The following is a 5,894-nucleotide window of genomic DNA, read 5'->3' on the forward strand; positions in this document are numbered from 1 at the left end:
CAGGGTACGTTCAGAACCGATACTTTGTTTGTGAACATCATCTCCCACTCTTAAGTGACCTGTCAATTTCTGAAAATATACAAAACACCCCTTTCGACTCACTGGATAAACTGAAGACTTGGAACACTGAACTACGAACTCGTACAGCTCTACGGCGAGTCCACTCTCCCTAAAAGTGACAAAAGCTAGAAGGATACCCTGGGCCGGGCGTGTTGTAGGAATGCAAGAAATTAACCCTTTTAATACGAATCCGGGCCCAAATAGTCGTAGCGGTAAACGCGCAGCTATTCAGCAAGACCAAGCTGAGGGTCGTGGGTTCAAATTCCACCGGTTGAGGATCTTTTCGGGTTGGAAATTTTCTCGACTTCCCCGGGCATAGAGTATCTTCGTATCTGCCACACGATATACGCATGCAAAAATGGTCAATCGGCAAAGAAAGCTCTCAGTTAATAAATGTGGAAGTGCTCATAAGAACACTAAGCTGAGAAGCAGGCTCTGTCCCAGTGAGGACGTAATGCCAGAAAAAAGAAGAAAACGAACCCGACTAGATCAAGGAGGCATGACTAGGATGGAAAGAGGCGGCAATGAACCGAATGAATGAGCGATATATTGTTGACGAGGATATATCAAGACTAGACATGCTCATTAACGCCATCTTGTGGTAAAATTTCGAATCACATGGCGGAATTGATGATAGACCTTGACCTGCTGAACAACTTTGCCATAGACGTCATCTTTATAAGTGATCAAGATCTTGAGATATTCGTAAAACGAACGTTTCGTGCCCATTTGCGCCGCCTGTTCGCAAAATTTCAAATCTACTTGCCAGAATATTGACATGCTTTGATGAAATCTACTAAGTTACTTCCAGTATTTGATATTTTTGTCAGCGCATAATGAAAAAGATACACTACCCACATTTTTATGGGTTACCATGTCACAGTTATTAGTCACTGTATTCTACATACAATGTAAAATGGGATCACGGTGCTTCCCTGACCGTTATTATCAGAAAAAAATCTCCATCAAATCTGTGCTCACCAGTCGATTTCTATAGCTAAGCTGCATGTCTGGGCAAAATTTAAAAAAAATCGTAGGGCCCGTTTTGAAGTTACGCCCTTTTGAATGTGTAAGTCCACTAATTCAAAGGAAATCTGAGATATTTAAACGAGTTTTGATTTGCCGTGATTATCAGAATAGATATAATATTAATATTTGAATCGAAGTTGGTTTATATAGTTATTTGTAACTTCTGAGAGGAGTTTTGAATGAGAAGATAAACGAAATTTGGAGTTACGTCCTTTTGAAAGCGTAACCTTTGAAAACATTGATTTCTAATAGATTAATTAGGCATTCTTTTAAGCAGGCATTCCTTTAAGAATGATCAAATGTTTGCAATGACACACTGCACTTACATGTCGCCAAAGTCTTCCACAATTGATTATTTTTTCAAAGGCTCAATCGCTGTAAGGCATTACGGAGCAATTTTTGTGTCATTATTATTATTCATAAAATATTGTTATGGTCCAACTAGCTACCTTGGGCCTTCCTTAGCTGAGTGGTTAGAGCCCACGGCTACAAAGCAAAGCCATGCTGGAGGTGTTTGAGTTCAATTCCCGGTAGGTCCAAGATCTTTTCGTGATGGAAATTTGCTTGACTTCCCTGGGCATAGAGTATAATCGTACCTGCCACACGATATACGATGCGAAAATGGCAACTTTGGCAAAGAAAGCTCTCAGTTAATAATTGTTGAATTGCTCATCGAACACTAAGTAGAGAAGCTCTGTCCCAGTGCACAGTGGTCCAGGAATCAGTTTTACGCGGAAAGATGCATTTTGAGCTTTAGAATGAAACATTAGACAAAAATGGTCTTCTACAAAGTTGTTTGTATTAGTTAAGCCCTTTGTTTGGTGTTATTGAAAATTAGGGTGGACCACATTTTCATAGAAATTGTGTAACTAACTTTCTTATTTGTAGAAATTATATTATACATGCTTCAGCAAAGTTATAGACCATTCAATTTCAAGCAACTTTGCCAAAAAAAGTTTTTTTGAATCTCTTAAATTGACCAATTTAGAGCTTTTTTCCTGCAGTGACATAGGGTGGTCCGAACAAAACTGGTTTTCTGGCTCTAGAGCTTTCAATTCAAATTTCTCATCAAAGTAGTCTATGAAACACTTTTAGAGCTTTGAAAAATGCGTAATTTGGTGAGTGAAGAAACTCGCTATCTCCTTTCGTTTAGGAGTTATTGTTATTTTTCTCTCAAAAACATGCATACTTTGATTGTAAATATCTCTGATTGGGGCAAACATAAAAAATATCTTTTGACGGCACTCAAAAGACAAAATAAAATTGTATATTATATCAAAAAATTACAGATGTGTTATTTTTGTAACTCTAATAAAATGCCTTGAAAAACAAAGGTTTTTAAGCAGAAAAACTTTAATAACTTTTGAACTAAAATAGATATCATCAATATTTTTGCATGAAAATTTGCGTTTTGTTAAGTTCTAAGAGTCGTTCATAGACCGCTTTGACGAGAAATCTGAAATAAGAAAGATAGGGCTCTAAAACTATTTTGAAGATTTTCATGGTATGTATTTCTTTATTATTTTACATTTTGAGCATGAAAATGAAATTTTAGACAAAAATGATCTTCTACAAAATTGTTTCTAAAAATGTAAGCTTTCATACTGTGTCATTTGAAACTAGGGTGGACCACAATATTACACATATCATATAATCAACTATTTTATATGCAAAAATACTGGTATATGCTCTTGAGCAAAGCGGTAGATCTTGAAATTTTGATCAACTTTGCCAAAAAAAGTTTTTCTGTAGCTCAAAATTTGACCAATCTAGAGCATTTTTTCCTAGTCATCGCAGGGTGGTCCAACAAAAATAAGTTTTTTAACTCTAGTTTTTTTAATATTATTTTCTCGTCAAAGTCGTCTATGAACGACTTTTATAACTTAACAAAACGCAAATTTTCATGCAAAAATATTGTTAATATCTATTTTAGTTCAAAAGTTATTAAAGTTTTTGTGATAAAAAAATGTTTGACTTTCAAGACGTTTTATTAGAGTTACAAAAATAACACATCTGTAATTTTTTGATATAATATACAATTTTATTTTGTCTTTTGAACGCCGTCAAAAGATATTTTTTATGTTTGCCCCAATCAGAGAAATTCACAATCAAAGTAGGCATGTTTTTGGAAGAAAAACAACAATAACTCCTAAACGGAAGGAGATAGCGAGTATCTTCACTCACCAAATTACGCATTTTTCAAAGCTCTAGTGTTTCATAGACTACTTTGATGAGAAACTTGAATTGAAAACTCTAAAGCCAGAAAACCAGTTTTGTTTGGACCACTCTATGTCACCGTAGGAAAAAAGCTCTAAATCGGTCAATTTAAGAGATACAAAAAAACTTTTTTTGGCAAAGTTGCTTGAAATTAAATGGTCTACAACTTTGCTGAAGCATGTATAATATAATTTCTACAAATGAGAAAGTTAGGTTAATCATTTCTATGAAAATGTGGTCCACCCTAATTTTCAATAAAACCAAACAAAGGGCTCAACTAATACAAACAACTTTGTAGAAGACCTTTTTGGTCTAATGTTTCATTCTAAAGCTCAGAATGCATGTTTCCGCGTAAAACTGATTCCTGGACCATAGTGCAGTGTGGACGTAATGCCAATAAGAAGAAGCAGAAGCTACATGCTATTGGGGCTATTTTTTTACTGCCTCAGAACATAAACTTTAATTGCTTAGTAATGCACAATTGGTCAAACTATAGAACTCTAGACCACTGTCAATACTTTTGTGATCATTTGTAGCATATATTACTACATTTATATTTTTCAAAAAATCTTCAATTTTACCTTTGGGTTTCTCTTTCGTTTTGATTGCACAAACACGTAAGAGCTCTGTCTAAATACAATAGTGAAAGAATTGTATAAATCAATCAATCCATTCTCATGCTAACTCGTGAAGAGAAAGCCTCAGTGCTTGAAATATGCTTAAGAAAAGTAAGAAAAAAAACGTTCTTATTTGGTTTTATTTAATTTAAAATCATAACACTTTCAGAGCTTTTTGTTACATGTCTCCCTTGAAAATCAAACTCTCTTGAGAATATTCAATACCTTAACTCCGAATTTCATTAACCCGAGTGTCATCACCCTGAACACACTATTACACTGAATTCTGTTGTCCCGAATATATAATTACCTTGCATGACATTATTCCGTGATAATGGAATTCAAAGTAATGCCATTCTAGAAACTGGAATTTGCGAAGATTGTTTTCGGGTAGTCGGAGTAATGGAATTCAAAGTCAAGAGGTAAATTTTTGAAAAGATGTGGCAAATATGGTTAAAACAGAGTTGTTCATGGATTTTACGTAATTCAGTTATGATTACCGGAAAATCGTAAATTGTTCTGTGGCCCTGTTTATAACGTGCTGGTCTACCAACCAGAATATGGTTTCAATCCTACACAAACTGAAGATTTCCATGTAAACTTTTATTTGTTTTCGATCGCAGACTGTGCTTGTGAAGTAAAGACACACCAGCTGCTATGACTCATCACAAACGAAAAAAAATCATACTGTGGAAGCTTCACAAAGTTTTACAAGTTGTCAAATACAAACATTTAAAATTAATGCTACAATTTTGAACTCCATTAAACAAAATAACAACAGATGTTCTAAACTTTGCATTGTTTTCTTCCATTTTGTATCGCTGCTTTCTACGTTGTTTATTTTATTATATTCCATACACTGCTACTTATAACGGAAAACTCTTAAAATATTCCTTGACGTATACTTCGCTTCGATGTACAACAGGTAGCAATCAATTGCATGTCAAATAATCTGAATCGTGAGCACATGAGTTCACCAAACTAGCCAGAATATTGTGCTACAAGAACTAATTTTGTTACACGTTGAAATTAGCTCCGTAATGCCTTAAAACACTTGAGCCTATGTAAAATCAGTTGATTGTGAAATATTTTGGCGGCATTAAGTGCAATGTGCCATCGAAAACATTTGAATATGCTCAAAGGTATAAGAACGCCTAATTAATCTTTTGGAAATTAGTGTTTTTAATGATTACGCTTCCAAAAGGACGCAACTCCAAATTTCGTCCATATTCATTCAAAACTCGTCCCAGAAGTTACAAATAACTACATAAACCAACTTTGACTCCCATTTCAATATTATATCTATTCAGATAATCACGGCCAATGAAAACTCGTTTAAATATCTCAGATTTTCTTTGAATTAGTGGACTTACACATTCAAAATGGCGTAACTTCAAAACGGGCCCTACGATTTTTTTTTAATTTTGCCCAGACATGCAACTTAGCTATAGAAATCGTCTGGTGAGCACAGATTTGATGGAGATTTTTTTTCTGATAATAACGATCAGGGGAGCACCGTGGGGATTATTGTCCAATATTGCGTGATCCATGATTATGAGACCATGTACATTATGTAGATTTTTGTTTGCGATTGTAATCGATCATTGTCTTCAATTAATGAGAATACTGCATGTCAATCGTTTTTGAATAACTGTATATTTTTAAAGTTGAGCTAAAATTATTATTTTTATAGTTGAACTATTTTTTTATACGGAAAAACAATTCTTATTTAAAAATTATACACGAATTCGACATCAACATCGTAAATCTAGAGAAATGCAGCAGTGTACGTTGTTTTCCAGCCGGTGCCCCCGAAAGCAGTTGAAACACTGAAGTTTTGGCTCCAACACCTATTCTATGCTGTGAGTTTTCGTATTGGTGTATTGCGCATGGTCGGCATTTGAATTGCAAGAGTGGAATGCACGCAGTTTCTAGAATGAGTCCCACTCTGAGAAAGATGCAGGCAACTAT

The sequence above is a fragment of the Aedes aegypti genome, chromosome 1 (genome assembly GCF_002204515.2).
Source record: "Aedes aegypti strain LVP_AGWG chromosome 1, AaegL5.0 Primary Assembly, whole genome shotgun sequence".
NCBI classification, from domain to species: domain Eukaryota; kingdom Metazoa; phylum Arthropoda; class Insecta; order Diptera; family Culicidae; genus Aedes; species Aedes aegypti.